This window comes from Fukomys damarensis, unplaced genomic scaffold (assembly GCF_012274545.1).
Source record: "Fukomys damarensis isolate Sample0158 unplaced genomic scaffold, DMR_v1.0_HiC HiC_scaffold_22, whole genome shotgun sequence".
In the NCBI taxonomy this organism is placed as follows: domain Eukaryota; kingdom Metazoa; phylum Chordata; class Mammalia; order Rodentia; family Bathyergidae; genus Fukomys; species Fukomys damarensis.
Genome location: NW_022900934.1, coordinates 13,684,640 through 13,701,396, shown reverse-complemented (window position 1 = coordinate 13,701,396; position 16,757 = coordinate 13,684,640). Strand labels below are relative to the sequence as shown.

The window sequence follows — 16,757 nt, the reverse complement described above, 5'->3', positions numbered from 1 at the left end:
CCTGTAGTACTGGGGATTGAGCCCAGGACTTTCGAACTGAGGCAGAATGAAAATTGGTCACATAGGTGACAACCCTGTGCAACAGGCCTGACAGTGTTGGGAGGATGAGGAGAGGTGTTGTGGGCACCAGGAGAGAGCCATCACCCTGGACGCAGTTCAGAAAGGCCTGAGTTAGGGGTGACATGTCCGAACCTGGCTGCTCAAGGTGAATTAGGCCCCTGCGGTGAGGCGGAGCTGTGCTGAGGCAGGTTAGGGTAGCACAGGGACCGGGTTAGATGATGTCTTGGGTGAGATGGCGGAGCCAGTTGTGTTTTCCAAAGATGCCCATGGCAGAATCTGCAGCCCAGCTGCTTGCATCATACCACATGTCCGGATAGACTTCTGTGACGGCCTAAAGAACACAGTGGCCGAGACACGACGTCACTTACAAGAAGACAACAATACAGTCTCCATTCCGCTCTCTGTTGGGTGCTTGCTCTAGAGGCCACTTGCCGGTGTGGCTGAGGCGCTAGGTAACAGCGAGGCCCTAGCGAACAGCCAACACGGACCCCCATGCAGATGAGCAAGAATGCCAAGACGACCCCAGCCCCAGCCCCATCTGCTAAGATTGCATGAAAGACCCTGAGCGTGGACCACATAGAGGCCAACCTTCAGAACCTCAACACTTGGTAAGACTGAAGGGTGCGGCTGTGCACGACTAAATCTGGGGTGGTTCATTCATTGCAATTGACAACTACTGCTAGTTACCAAATAGTGATCAAGGACAGACGTTTCAGGCCAGGGAGAGGTGTGGGTGGGGCTTGAAACTAGACTGCAATAAGAAGGAGTTGGCACAGGGCAAAAAGTGAAAAGGAAAGGGAATGGAGGAGGGGAGGGAATAGGAAAAGAGAGGAGGGGAAGTGAGAGAAGTGGAGGGGAAAAGATAGGAGGAGCTCTGGAAGGAGGGAAGCTGGGAAGGATAAAGAAAATACTGTGTGAAAGCAGGAGAGCAGTCCCACATTGACCACTAGATGGCAGCACATCTGCAGCTACGAAGCCCAGGCCTGCCTCCAGCTCCTGAAGCCACAGGTGGGCATCTTTCTTAGCAGAAGTAGCCCACTGGGCCAAGAACAACCTTCTCTATATCTCCTAGAAGGCTTCTGGTTAGAAGTGAGAGAAACTCCAACTCAGCTCAGTCTAGACAGTAAAGGAGACTTATTGGTGTGGGAAACCAAAAAGTTTTAGCAAAAGGGTCGATGGGACAGACACTGTGAATTGCTGACCTAACAGCCAGCTCCCCCATTAGCCTTTTTTACAGGTCCCTGATATTGGGTTTTTTTGGTTGTTGTTGTTGTTTTGAGACAGGGTCTCACTATGTGTTGAGACTGACCTGGAACTCACTATGCAGCCCAGGCTGGTCTCGAACTCTCAGCGATCCTCCTGCCTCACTCAGTCCCCCCAAGTGCTGGGATTAAGGAGACTGACGGAACTCACTATGCAGCCCAGGCTGGTCTCGAACTCTCAGCGATCCTCCTGCCTCACTCAGTCCCCCCAAGTGCTGGGATTACAGGCATGTGCCACCATGCCTGGCTCCCTGATGTTGTTTGGACTGTAAAGAGTCCAAGGAAAGCAGGCCCCTCCCCAGGTAGGACCTCTGGCTGCACTGTTCCTCTCAGTGCCAGAAAGAGGGTCTTGGAAAAGGCTGGTGCTCCCGCCCATCACCATGACAACACGACAGAGTCAGAGCCCAGGGGAAGATAGAGCTGGCAGTAGGCAGAAGTGAAGATGACACCTTAGTAACATCCCCAGGAAATTCTGTCTGGAGACCCTTTCAACAAGATAAGGCCACATAGGGTTAACTGGTATGGTAAGCTTTGGGAGTTTTTAAGTTTCCTGGCGAAGTGGCCACTTCACCAGAAAGAAAAGTCTGAGGGAAAGTCATGGCTAGAAAAATCTCTGCTACCTCTCACTTTCTAGATGAGGAAACTGAGGCCAAGAGAACACAGCCAACATGTCCTACACCACACAGGGAGCCACTGGCAGAGCTGGGCGTCATGTGACTGGTGTGACCTCGTGCTCTCTGTGCTATCAGTTGGTCCTGACTCTTTTAGGTTTGACTCTCTGCAGGCATCAGGTCTGACATGTCTGGGACCCCCAGGGACAGGGAAAGGCGGGAGCTGACACAGTCTGCCGAGCAAATGCTCTGAGCCTCTGCCCTCACCACCTCACTCCCAGGCCATGATTCAGCACTCAGTTCAGCTGGACAGCGCCATGGTCCTGGGGATCCTGCGTCCTTCGAAATGTGAAGGGCTTCTGAGGTGCCTCACAGCTTCAAGGAGAGGACAGACTTCCGGCTTTGGTGGTTTGCCTAGGATTGCTGCAGATGCTAACATCAGGTAGGTGGGCTTTAGGAGGCAGGACCTGCTGTCCCGCTGTTTGGAAGGCGCAAACAGACAGATAGAAGGTCTCATTTTCTACCTTTGTTCTCTGGTCTGTCACTCTCCCATGAGAGAGTTTGAGTGCTTGGCCAGATCAATCTTTACTGCCTTTTGGAAATTGCAGGGTGCTCTGCTGCTTTTCCAGCCATGTTACTGGTCACCAGTTGAAGTGACAGCTGTCACTTACTGGCTGAAGCATTCGCCTGCCAATTTGAGGACTGTTTCAGACCCTTCCTCCACTGCATGGTTCATGGAAACACATTGAGAAGCTGGGCCCCTGAGACTGAAATGGCCTGGGTCGTGGGTCACGGAACGGAAGAGAGACACCCTGGAAAGACTTTGAGTGAGCAGTAAGCTTTGTGTGTCGATCCACTAATGTTTGGGAGTCCTTTGTTCATGTTCCAAAGCCTTGCCCAGCCTGATGAGTTCCCATGGCTTTCATCATAGTCTAGCAGTCACGTCTGCAGTCAAGAGGGTTGAAGATGCCACTTTTGAAAGATGTGTTCTCCAATCCAGCCAAGTTCCTGGCTCTGTCCCCTCTGCCCTGAGCAAGGACAGGAACCCAGAAAGTCTTGCCTCCCTTTGCACCTCCACGGTGGCTGCTGGAGCAGCATCTGTTGCCAGCACTGGATCCTGAACCAGCTGTTAGACGGAGGCAGCATGCAGCACCCTGCAGGGGGAGGTAATGTTTAGTTTATCCTGGCAAGCAAAAGCTTGCTGGGTTCCCAGGAAAAAAGATCTCCAGATCCCTGACACCTCCTCCCACCTTATTCCATCTCTGCAAATTAAAGATCTTATTAAAAATCGTACTCCAATCTCACCCAGGTAACAGTTGGTGGGTGTGACCATGTGGCGGCCCCTGACCACCACCAGCACCACCATGGCGTTGCCCGCCACACCCACGGCACACAAGAGGGGCACCAGGGTCAGAGTCACCGCCTGCACAGCCAGCGGAGCCCGGGGCATGGTGCCCAGGCCGGACAGGTTCACGCGCTCAGGGGGCCGGTGCTGTTCTCCATGGGCTGCAGAGCCGCGCTCCCCGCCACCCCGCGGGCTACTGGAACGGTCTCCTCCCAGGGAGCTGGGGTCCACAGCTGAATCCAGATGAACTGGTTCTTTCAGCTGGAGTAGGGTCTAAACCGCGACCGCGCAGGACTCGCAGGAAACAGGAACTGCGGTAAGAGGCGCTCAGTTTTCAGGAAGACTTTTTATCTTGAGTTGGTGCGATCTCTCCCGGGTTGGGGTTTATTCCAGAGGCGCGTTCTGGACGGTAGGGTTGCTTTCTAGTCCTAACCTGACGCCCGGCTTCCGCCTCCCCTAGCATGAAACCCCTGAGCCCTTCCGGTCTCACCTCCGCTCCAAAATTCAAAGGGCTTCCCGGGTTCCAGAACCGGGCTGTCGATCAGCGAAGTGGCCGTAAGTTTCCGTGGCCGCCTCGAGCTGCTCCTCGTCAGGGTTGCTGTGTTCCCTCCGCCGAGACCGTCGCCTCAGCCTAGCATCTACTTTCCCCATCAACTTGTGGCCCTGAAGCCTGCACGGCCTGGGTCAAGTGGGCTGTGTGGGATGCGGAGGGAAAAGCGCACTGCCGAACAGAGCAGTGTCCTGGATTCTTCTTTCGTGCTCTCTTCCTTGTTCTGCAGGAGGAGCTCCACTGGGCAATGCGGGGATGGGGCTGGCGAGCTTCCTGACACAGTCTGGGACCTCATGGAGTCCTCACTGGGAGAAACCTGAGCCCCGCTGCTGGAAAAGGCCATCTGGATTCTGGTCGGTCCTCTCTCCACTTAAACTTGCCATTTTCTTGCCACCTTTTGAGGTTCTCCTCTCTACCTTTCCCAGTTTTCCTTCCTCCTAAAGAAGAATAGTAAATTCTTGAAGGAAGCACCCCACATTCCACAGGGACCTCTCCCATCTCGAAGGCTGCCACTCAAAAGGCTCAAACCAGGAATGTTAGGAATGTTTAGCTTTCTTGGTGCAAAAGCCGAGGGTCTTGAGGGTCTTGAGAGATGAATGAATGAATGAATGAATGAATGACATTTTCTGCATTCAAAGATGCTTCCTGAAGGCGGGTGGGACCGCACCAAGCTTCAAAATGGTGTGAACCACAGCCTGATTTCCTGCCCACACTTAGGTGCTGAAGAATTGCTCAACATGCCAATCCATCAATCATGTTCTCTACAAATTCTGTCTTCATCTGTAAAATGAGAATTATAATAAGAGAACTCACCTTGACCCTCAGGAGGCTTACATAGGAGAGATGGATACAATTCATGTAAAATGCTAGCACTGGGCCCAACCATGGCAAGGGGTAGATAGGCTGGCAATTATACTTATGGTGTATATGTGTCTATATCCCTTTCTCCTCGCTCCTTAGAGTCTGAGCACCATTTGGATCCAAACCCTCCATCTAAAAGGTCCTGTAAATGGCAAGAGATGAATTAGAGAGAAATCAGGAGAGGAGTATTTGGGAGGCACCAGCCAGAGTCTAGGGCATCCCAAGTGTCAGTCTGCCTAACAGTGGTGGCTCTGTGTGTGGAGAATATTATTGCCTGGTGATGCTCATTATGCCTTGCATGTATTAATCATTTTATGCCCACAACGCTCACAGGCGAAGGTTACCATTTCCATTTTAAAGATAAAGAAACTGGCCCAGAGTGGGTATGTAAATTGTTAGGGATATAGGTTAATCAGGAGGGGAGGGTGTATGTGCTGGGATTTGAACCTGGTATCCCTGCTATGGAGCCCAAGTCCTCACCACGCTACATTGTCTTTCTGCACCATGCCGTTCTCTAGGATCTTTAGCAGTAACCATAGCAAAGCTCCTTACTCTGGCCCAAATACCATGCTGCGCTATCTCCATCTCCTCCAGCTCTGCCCAGGCAGGTATTATGATGCCCATTTTATAGAAGAGGACATTAATGCCCAGAATGAATGATCACATGGTCAGGGGTCAAACAGGAAGCAGAACCCCCAAATTCCCAACTTTATGCGCTTTGCTTCTACCCTAGCCCCACTTGTCCCTTACTCAGATCTTTCTAAAGTAGCAGGTGCCAGTGAAACCCAGGATGTCCCTTCTCCAAATGTGGCAGTGCTCTCTGAGCATGGACTAGAACAACCCTTTTACCCATATTAATGGCAAGTGGCTCCTTTGGCTTCTTTCATGCTAAGCCTTCCAGCTTTCACTCCTGCCTAATTGGGCTGTTCAGTTGCCAGCAGTAAGTGGCAGAGCTTGGCAATGGATTAAGCAGGTCTAAAGTGGCTCTCTATTTTGTAATTACCTTACCATCTCTAGTCTTCCCAATTTAGCAAAGGCACCACCATCTACCCTAGAATTATTATTTCTCTCTCTCTCACCATTGATGTTCAACACTTAACTTCCTACATCTACATTGGTATTGGTCAGCTTTTTGTTGCTGAGTCAAATATTGAATATACACAATTTAAAGAAGAAAATGGCTTACTTGGCTCACGGTTTCTCAGGGTTCAGTCCATAATCAGTTATCTCCAGACACAGAGACATCACAACAGATGGGCATGGTGGAAATAACACTACTCACTTCATGGAGGCTAGAAAGCAGAGAAAAAATGCTGGAGAGGAAAGGGTTAGAAATCAGATGAAGCCCCCAAGTCACAGCCCCATGACCCACCCGGACATACCTAGAAGTGTGCTTTACTTATCTGCAAGGAGTCTATTAATCCAGTCAAGTTGACAATCATGATTAATAGTCACAACATCCAAAATATATCTTAAATGAATCTACCCTTAACCATTATGTAATCTACCATACTTTTTCATCCATAACCTCTTGTTGGGATAATTGAAAAATTTTCCTAGTAGGTCTTTTAGGTAGACACATTCTTGCTCTTTGCTTTAGGATCCAGTTTCCATGTAACACCAAGTGGCTTTTTAAAAGCAAGAGCCACTCTCCTGCTTGAATCCTTCAGTGGCATCTTTCTCACTTAAGAGGAATCACACTCTTCACACAAGCCCTGCCTCTCTCTCTCGCTCATGGTACTTCAATCATAGTTTCCGTCTTTCTTCTTAGATTGTGTGGCATACTAGTGTCCTCTCAAGCCTATTTGGAAATGAATCCTTTAGAAATGTACATTCATTAGTTAAGTTAAGATGAGGTCAACTTTAGACTGTCTAAATCCAATGTCTCAAGTCTTTATAAAAGAAAGGAATAAGAGATTCAGAGAGAGAAAGAGCTTCAGAGAGAGAGAGAGAGAGAGAGAGAGAGAGAAAGGGAGAGAGAGGGAGAGGGGAGATATTCACAGGGAAGAAGACCATATAGAGACAAAGGCAGAAATTAGAATGATCCAGCTGAATGCCAAGGATCACCAAAGATTGCCAGCAACTGTCAGAAATTAAGAAAGGGCAAGAAGGAGATTTTCCAAAGTCTTCAGAGAAAGAAGGCATGGCCCTTGATTGAGGATTTCTAGACTCCAGGACAGTAAGAATAAACTTCTGTTACTTCAAGCCACTCATTTGGTGGTACTTTGTTCTGGTGGCTTCAGGAAACACATGACAAGCTCTTTCTTGTCTCTGTCCTTGTACTGGCTTTTCCCTCTCCCTGGATCTCTCTCCTGGCTGTTTCCATCTCACCCATTCTGGTCTCCATTCAAATCTTATCTCTTCAGAGATACCTTGCCCAACCTCCCTAGTGAAAGTCATTTTCCTGAGTTTGTTTGTATGACAATGTCTTCTTTAATTTTCTTTCTATGATTTGCTGATCAGGAATTTCATAGATTTGGGGGGTAAATGTACGTTATTTGTCTCATACCAAGAGAATGTAGGTTGCATAAGAATCAATACTCAATACCTAGACAAGAAACTTATCTATGGGAGCAATTCAATAAATATTTATTGTTAAATATACCCATCCAACAAAGACTCAGAATGGTCAAAAAAGGAAACTTGTCCAGACTTGTATGACTAGGAAGTCAGAGTTCTTTTTTTTTTTCTCAGAGTTCTTATTTAAACACAGGTTCTCTGACTCCAGAGCCCATGCTCATAACCACTGTGCAAAAATAACTAACTTCGATGCAAGGGAGAAATAGAATTTTAGATGGGGTCCATTAAGGAAAGACAGACCCCCCCCAAAATTTTTTTCACTTTAGTTTTTGGTGTTAGGGTAGAACAGAAATAGCTGGAAGATGAGGTTGGATTCGTGGAGAAGGTCTGACCTGGAATTAAAGTCTGACTTTAATTTAAGGCCAAAAGAAATTCGGAGCAGAACCCTAAGGGGCTGTCCCAAGTTCCAGGTGCTGAACAATGTTGGATCTTGATGAGCCACCTTGTGGGTTTTGTGTTCAAATCATGCATCTTGGCTACTCAGATCGCTTCTCATTACCCCACCCCACTGGAGTAGCTCACTCCTCAGTGCTCTGCTTCTTTCCTGAACTGGACTGGTGAGTCTGCTAAACCACTGACCATCTGCCCTCTCTCCTGCTCCAACTTCAGCCTGGTTGGGCAGAGACAATTCCCTTTCTCAGAATATCTATGAATAGATTTTGAAGACATTTCAATCTGTTGGAACACGGTAGGATTCAGTTTAGAAAAAAATAAGAAAACTGAGCATGGATCACTAGTTTAATGCTTGATCTTCTCTCTGAGCATGTGGAATGTGTGACTCGCTTTCATATCGGAACTTGCAGGAGTTTCAGCTCTGCTGAGCCCCTTGTGGGAACTCCCACTGGATCTGCACTTGGTGAGGCCACACTGTAGGCCTTGGCTACAATATCCCTCCACCCCTCCCTGCAGTGAGGCTCCTGGTAAGGTGTCTCTCAGCCACCCACTCTCTACCTTTCCCCAAAGGGCACAGCGACACTTCTGGATCCCATGTATGCCACTGAGGAATCAAAGGACACTTGATCATGGGCCACTCTGCCAAGACATTTCATGTGCTCATGTCCTTTTTGTTCTACTCCATGTAGTTCACAACATTCACCTAGATATTTGTGACAAATCAGTTACAAAACTTTTAGCCACCGCTAACCAGAAAGCTGATTTAAAGTGCCTTAAAAATAGGGACATCTCCAGTAGCAAGGATCATACCTCTTCTTCAGATCTTGGTACCATTTTCTGACCAACTGAGTCAGAGAGAAATCCTTGGAGAAATGGCTGTATCTTGGGGTAGGAATATGCAAGGTGAGTTTAGAGCATCATGTAGTGACAGAAAATAAGATCTTAAAAAAAACCCACATAGATCTTTGTATTTGGGGGTTCTATTTTTTGAGTTCTTTATATATTCTAGGTAGTAGTCCTCTGTCTGAGGAGTAGCTGGTAAATTTTTTTCCCCACATTGTAGGTTGTCTCTTAGCTCTGTTGGTGGTTTCTCTTGCACTGCAAAACCTTTTTTTTTTAAATACAGTGAGATCCCAGTTGTTGATTCTTTGTGCAAGTTCTCATGCTGCTAAGGATTTCTTCATAGTCTTCTCATATGCCAATGTTTTTGAGAGTTCTACCTAATTTACTTTCCAATAAGTTTCGTGTTTCTGTTTTTATTTTTAGACCTTTAATGCATTTGGATTTTAGTTTAGTGCACAGTGAAAGAGAGAGATCTAGTTTTAACCTTTGGCAAGTTGAAAGACAGTTTTTCCAACACCATTTATTAAAGAGGCTACCTTTCTTCCAGTGAGAATGGTTGACTCCTTTCTTTCATATTTGTTTTGTTGGCTTTTATGGAGTTATGGCCTTCATTTTCTTTTTCCAGGATGTTGTTAGAAGTGTTTGGAGTGCTGTTTTGGTGTCCATGAAATTTCTCAGGTGTTCTTTGTCATGGAAGTATCTTATTTCCCCATCAATTTCGAAAGATAGATTTGCAGGATGCATCAGTCTAGGTTGAAGGTTTTCTTTTAGGACTTGAAATACCTCTCTCCAGGCTCTCCTTGACTTGAGGGTTTATATTGAAAAATATGCTGTGATTCTGATTGGATTTCCTTTGCATATGATTTGTTTCTTTTCTCTAACTGCTTGTAGTATTTTGTTCTTCTGTTGGGTTTCCAGGATCTTGATTATTATATGTCTAGGTGTAGATTTTTTTGATCATGGCTAGTTGGAGTCCTCACTTATCTGTATGTCAAATTCTTCCCCTCTGTTTGGGAAGTTTTCTGTCATTAATTCTGTGAACAGTTTTTTTTAATGTCATTTGTACTTTCTCCTGCTACTTCATGGATTCCTATCAGTCCTATACTATTCTTCTTTGCATCATCTAAGAGTTGTTGGATTGATTTATCACAATCTCTTACTGTTTTTAAGAGATCTCTCTTTTCATGGTCACTGACCCTAATCCTATCTTCTATATCTGAAATTCTATCTTCATATTTATTCATTCTGCTGTGAATGCTTTCTACAGAGTTTTAATCTATTTCATAGATTCCGCTTCTTTCCTGTGCTTGGCATTCATGGTTTCCATCATGGTCCTGAGCTCATCTATTTTTTAAAAATCTGTTTCTGTTCTAGTCTGTAATCATATCTTTCATTCTTCTCACCATCTCTGTGATTATCTGTGAAATTATTTCTGTTTTGAATTTTTCTAGAGCCTCATTTATCTGTTTTTTTTACTTTTGATGCTATTGGTTCAGGGTTTCCAGATTGTTGACTGTCAGACTTTTCCACCTCATTTCCCCCAGAGTTTACCTTTGGTGAGGTGGAAGTCTGTGTTTATATATTGTTTAAATGTCTTCTTATTTCTCTTTTTGTTGTTGGTCATGTCCTTGATTTGATTCCTGGGTCAATACTTCAATCTTCCAAATATAGCTGCTCTTTTAGGTTTTGAGTCTCTAATGACTCTGAGACAATCTCATTTTCATTATACCAGGGAGGACAACGGATCAGATCAATCACAGAACCTTAGCCCAAGTGATACAATAGCATCAAGCACAGCTTAGAAAATGACAATTTGTGGTAGTTATTAATCTATCACCTTTAACTGTTTGAATTAGATAAAAGTTGAGGACCAGCCCAAAATATGTTTACAGTGAATAAACTCTTCAATATAGCAACTTTACCCTTCAGGGTAGGGATATAGAAGGAGTTTGGGAGGGAAAGATATATAGATAGGATAGAAAAAGGTTAGAAATGAGGTCAGAGGACACAGAAAGATCACACAAATTTTAGGAAGCCGTTGAAGAGAAGAGGAGAAGACAGAACAAAATATATACAAGAAAAGAACAAACTAACAGTAATAGGGAGGTTAGAGACTGTAATCACTTTCTTTTAAAACTAATGACAATTGAGAGAAGGAAAAACAGAAGAAAAGGAAAAGAAAGGAAATAAATTCAAATTAGGAAAGGAACTGGAACAAAAGGGAGAGTAAGAAAGATCAGGATCAGGGGGGAGAGAGAGAGAGAGAGAGAAAGGAAGAAGAAGAACAAGAAGAACAAGAAGAACAAGAAGAAGATAAAAAGGAAAAAATTTGAGAAAAGAGATAAAAAATTTTAAATGATTAAAGATAAGAGAAAAAATTACTTTAAAAATAAAAAATACAAATAGAAATAGAGGGTCTCCTTCAGGCTATGCCTGTATTGACACAATAGACAGCATGGGCAGGAGTGTGCAGATCTAAGTTAATTAGTCTCAGCAAGCTGGCAGCTGTCCCCTGAGGTTCAGGCTGATTTCTGTCTGCAAGGCCCAAGTTGAGATCTGTGACCTCCTGCTGGGTTGAACTCTGCAAGGTTCTATTGCAGATTCTAGCTGTTTTCACCCTGGAGTTAGACCAGGATCCGATATGAGGTGCTGGTCCCTCTGACTGACCAACTATGGTGCTGTGGTGTGCCTTTATCACAGACTTTCTCCACTTTTCCAGTGGGTTTCAATTTTCACCTAGGAGCTTCAGAGAGGCCCTCTTTCTCTTGTTCACAGGGGTGGGCATGAACACCACAGTGTTGGTGCCTGCACTGCTCGGCTCCCCTGGCCTGCTGGGCCGAAGGGGTGAGCTTACCAGAGGGTCTTGTGCTGCTTCCGTAGCTTGTCCTCTTTTAATTGCACTCTTTTAGGGTCAGAAGGGCCTCCTGGAGGAGGTGAATCATGAGATTGATTAGCTGTTGACCAGACAAGCTTGGATGAATGGAAGGGACAACTATGGGCATATTGGCAATTGTTTATGGACATGCCTGCTTTGCTATAGGCTGTGCTGTGTGTGACAAGGCCCTGCCCCTTTCCCAGCGTGCACTTAGTAGGGGATACATGGGTAAGGGCTGAGGAGAGAGAGACTTGCTCTGCAGTCACTTGTCGACATCAGACCTGGAAGATGCACCATAGAATTCTCAGGGCAGACTGAAATCCATGTTTGCTCCTGCATCTAGCCAAAGCTAAATGTACTTAGGGATGCAAAGTATATCAATTTAAAATATTACATTTATAATAGAAAAAATGGCACACAGATTAAAAGAAAAACCTTTAAGATTCAGATTAAGCATTATATTAAGTCTCCATATGAGTAACAGCCATCTAACTAAGCTTCACTTACCTTGGATAAATTCTTCTCATAATTTCTGCCCATCTCTGCCTCTGTCCTCAATCCCAGCAATTTCACCAGAGGTGACCCTAGAAATGATGTAAGAAGCCTGAAGTTGCCACTTGTCTTGGTTCCACGCAGAACAGATGAACATTCTCCCAGCCGGGCACAGGGTTGGTGTCAGTGAGAGAAGTATTTCCTTCACTGGCAGCAGCCAACAAATCACTGATGGTGTCAGCCCCTGGATCCTTCCCCAGGGTGGATGCTGCCAGTAGCCTGGTGGTTGAGTCTGGTTCTCCTGAAGTCACTCAACAAAATATACAGCCCAGATGCCCTTGGTCCTGGACACGTGACTTCTAGGGTGGAGGTGGGATGACACCAGGCTGTGCATGTTGTCAGGCCTTGCTGTCCTCAGAGGGTCTCCACTCACTCCGTCATTCAGCAGCATATGCTGAGTTTGCTGGACCCTGGGATACAGGCATGAAGAAGGGGGGCTTCCTTCACCTGCTCATTCACTCTCTTGTTTATTCACTGACACAGGCATTCATTCCACATGGAAGAGGTTTTTCTTACACTGGCTCCTGTTAACTATCTTTCCTTAAGGGATGGGGTCTACGTCCACTTTGCTTAAATGCAGATGGACTAGTGACTGCTTCAATGGACAGATCCTGGCAGATACAATGCCGTGTGACTTCTAGGACAGGCTGTCCATACTCAGAACCCGGATGCCACACTGTGAGATGAGAAGCCCAAGCCACAGAGGAATCATACAGCAACTGGATTTTGGTCAACAGTTCAGGCCCACATCTGGACACAGATGTCAGCCAGGCCAGTGAAGCAGTCTCTAGATTCCAGCACCAATCTTTGAGCCACTCCCAGTGGAGGCTCAAGATAAAGTGAAGCAAAGTCAAGCCACTCCCCCTCCGCCTTCTTCAACCCTGTCCTGCAGAGCCCATGAGCATTAGAATGCTGGCTGCTGTGTTATCCACTAAGCACAGCGTGGCTGTCCCCTACCACTAGATAACTGTGTGACGTGTGAATCAGGCTGCCCTCAGTTGTTAGGAGGCAAAGCTATCAAAATGGGAAAAGGAGCCCATTCAATAACTCAACATACGCGCACAGACCACTTTCTCCTCTATTAGATGTGAATTTGGTTGAGTGGGCATGGCTCCTCCCATTTTAGAGGGGGAAACTGAGGTTTAGAGAAGTGGTCTATATGGTTATCTGTAATGTGGCCAAGAAGCCATAAAGTTAGCATTGGAATCAGTGTGTTCAGTTATCTACAGCTTCCACCAGGCCCTCCCCTCTTGCTGCCAAATTAGTTAGGAGCCACTGTGGACAAAGAGGATCAGGTCTCTGGTCTTCCAGGAGGGGCCCCTGGTTGGGGAGGAAGGCAGCAGATTCTTACACTGGTCATAAGAGTTTGACCATTTGTGATAGAGAGCCAAGGCTTTGTGGGGTAAGTGCGGGGTATGGAATTCAGGGAGCACAGTCCTTAAGAAAGGGACGTTTAAGCACAACTCTGGAATGGTCAACTGTTGGATGACTTACTGTCAGTTCATGCCAAACACTTAGCTCAAGTGACAAGTTGTCAGTGCTTTTACCCAATATGTACAAAAATACACATTTTATGTTATGTCCCAGTCAGTACACACACACACACACACACACACACACACACACAGAGCTGGAAACAGTTTATTTGATTATTTGTGCTTCCCATGAGCATCCTATGCTGGTGTGTTTTATTCTGTTTCTTTCTCTGTTTTTGTTAAGAAAATATCAGCTATGATCTTCTACACTTGGCTTCTGATCCATGGTAGTGACTTCCTGTTTACACATTCAGCTCCTTGGTGATGCTACATCCCTTCTAGGTGCTGGGGGCTGGAAGTAAGCAAGAGGCAAATTCTAGTCAGTGAGTCTTGGAGAGATGCAGCTTGGGACTTTGGGGAAGGTTATAGCCTTAGCAGATCCAGAGGGAAAGAAAAAAGGAGAGGAGGGGAGGGCAAAGAAGGGGAGAGGAAGGGGAGAGAAGGGAGGGCAGAGGAGGGATCAGTCCTGTGCACTGGAGTGAGTACTTCCGTTACCTCCGGGAGCCTCGCTGCTCATATTCCCTCACCCCTGAGCCGGGGCAGAGCAGGTGCTGAGTCTTGTCCACGCCACTCGCAGGGAGGGGGCTCCCAGGGAGAATCAGCTCCCAAACACATGAGATGAAGGTTTGAGGAGTTCAACTGGCACCTTTGCCCACCCCCGGGACTGCCGCCTCTCTGGCCTCCTCCAAAGACAGTCACTGGAGACGTTCCCAGAGCTCTCTGCAGCCAGTTGGTGGTTGTTGTCCAAAGGGAAGCCTTTCCTCTCCACATGTCCCTGCATGACACAGCTTCACGGGTAGCGCTCACCCCTCTGCCTTGACTTCCTTCAGATAAACAGTGAGGACACAGACTTGCTGGGAGGCGATGATACCTCAGTCCTGCAAGGAGAGACCTGGGATTTTAATCCAGATCAGACTGACTCCAAATAATCCTCTCACACCATCAGCCATTCCTCCCTTCCTTCTTCCTGGAGAGGGCTCTGGACAAGACAAACATGCAGATAGCTCCCTGGCTGGGTCCTTCCCAGCTGAGATCAGAAAGGTTTCTGACCTTTGAGGCCCGCAGGCTTCTTGGGCTCCTCCTGCTCCCTGCTGCGGCACCGTCTGAGGATGAATCTCACATGCCCTTCTGCAGTGTGACCTTGCCACTGCCAGTCAGGAGATCCAGATGCAGACCAAGTGCAGCCTGTAAGCGCCTGGCAGCTCTGCCTTTTGCCTCTCAGAGCCCCAGGAGGAAGCCCATGAGCCTTGTAAATACTGTTGTGTTTTTCTCTCTAACCTGACTGCCTGGGTTCTAACAAAAGGAAGGAAAATATCCTCCAAATATTCTTAAACTTCAGGGAAGAAGCCCTGAGTTCTAATCCTTTCTCTCTTACAGATTGAGGGAGGTGGGTGTTCTTGATTAGCTATTGCCTCGTAGCATAGCTCTCCCAACTTTGGGAACTAATGGTGCTATGGATTGTCTTTCTTTTTCTTTTTTTTCTTTTCTTTTCTTTGTCCCAGGGATTGAAAGGACTGTCTTCCTTAGTTCGGAGTTTTGGCTGCCTGGATCTCACTTGAGATTTTTATGTGAGCACAGAAAAGGAATGACAGAGGCTGAACTCACAGAAATTTGGCTGGGCAGGCCACTCACAATGGCTCCTCTACCCTCTGCCTCTGGGGCCCCAGGGCTCCAACGTGTGGCTGGAACAGAGGACCCCAAACCTCTTATGTGACAACTTGAGGCTCTGATAGGCAGGAAGTAGAGCTGTCAGTCAGGCAGTTTGGGGCTGTACTTGGATTGGATACCACATCCACACCTGTAAATGACATATGCAGAGCACCTTACCCATCCGTCTCTCCATCAGAGAGCAGAATATTTCCCAGCAGCCCCCGGGGTCTGTTTTTGCACCACATTGAGCAGAACTTCATCACAGGGCTACCCACAGATGCAAACAAGCCTGGGATAATGAGTGTCCAGCAAAAGACCTTCTGGAAACCTTGATTGTCCTAGGCCATTGCCCTCACTTAACACTAAGGTCACCTGAGGAATTTTAAAAGCTACCAGATAGATAGATACCTACTCTGGAGCAACTAAGAATCACGGACAGTGGATTCAGATGAGAGTATTTTTTTCCATTTATTCATGTATTTTGCAATACAAAACAGTGATATTTGTTTTGGGGACTCAGTACACGCCTATAACATATCTTAATCATTTTCAACCCCTTCCTCACCCCCACCCCATACTTCCCTCCTCCCATCTCTGAAGCTCTATTCTTGTTACAAATATGGAATGACACAAATGCGCTTGTCATCCTTGTGCAGGGGCCATGCTAGTCTTCTCTGGATTATTCTAATTTTATATATGTGCTGGCAAAGTGAGCACTAGGTATGAGTATGTATTTTTAAAAACTATACCAGACTACCCTTGTAAATACAGGACTGTTGTCTTGGTCTTGGCTTCTGGGGGGCCCTGGCTGTGTTAGGACCCTGTGACCACACAGCGAATGACCCCAGGAGTCGTGGCTGGTCACACACATTGCCTGTATCATGGCTCCTGGGGGTTGGAGCCTGTGTGTAGCTCAGCTGGGTCGTCTTGTCCTCTGCTTCGGGGGCTCTGATAGGCCACAGTCAAGGTGTCAGCCAGGGGTTGGGTCCCCACTGAAGACCCACTTGGGGAAGGAGCCACATCTGAGCTCACAGAGAAAGTTGTTGGCAGGAAACAATCTTTGTGGGCTGTAGGATGGGCTCGTTCTTACCTAGCTGCTGCTGATAGAAGTCCCTCTGTGTTTCTTCTGTGTTTCTCACCAACATGGTAGCTTGCTTCAGCAAAATGTACAAGCCAGGAAGGAAGCAACAGAAAGAGACAGATAGAGAGAGAGATGATAGAGATGATAGAGAGAGAGAGAGAGAGAGAGAGAGAGAGAGAGAGGTTACAATTTTATGCAACCGAAGCACAGAAATGACATCCCATCATTTTAGTTATACTGAATTAGCTACTAGAAGCAATCCCAGGTCCTGTCTCCATTCAAGGCTAGGGAATCACACAAGTGTAGGGGTACCAAGAGGTGGGGGTGACTGGGACCATTGTAGATATTTTTCTGCCATGCCAGCTAATGCACTCTTAAAAACTACAACTTCGGAAGTAACGTATGGGATTTGGGAAGTTCTACAACAGTTCTGAGGAAAGTTTCTCATGAGTACAAGGAGGCATGTAAAAGGATTTCCATGCTGGGCTGGGATTGATGCCACCTGCCTCCAAAGCACAAGGTCCTGAGTATGATCCCCAGTACAAAAAAAAAAAAAAAA

General features: G+C 46.5%; 1 long non-coding RNA gene and 1 other non-coding gene across 2 annotated transcripts; both read right to left on the bottom strand.

The window, feature by feature from the left end:
* Positions 1-1,525: 1,525 nt before the first annotated feature.
* Positions 1,526-12,795, bottom strand: LOC117287227. Its single transcript, XR_004518444.1, has 3 exons — positions 11,888-12,795; positions 5,876-5,981; positions 1,526-4,608 (listed from the first exon to the last, which is right to left on the bottom strand). It is a non-coding gene; the product is annotated as an uncharacterized LOC117287227 (long non-coding RNA).
* Positions 12,796-15,730: 2,935 nt separating this feature from the next.
* LOC117287270 lies at positions 15,731-15,834 on the bottom strand. Its single transcript, XR_004518504.1, has one exon. It is a non-coding gene; the product is annotated as a U6 spliceosomal RNA (small nuclear RNA).
* Positions 15,835-16,757: the final 923 nt, after the last annotated feature.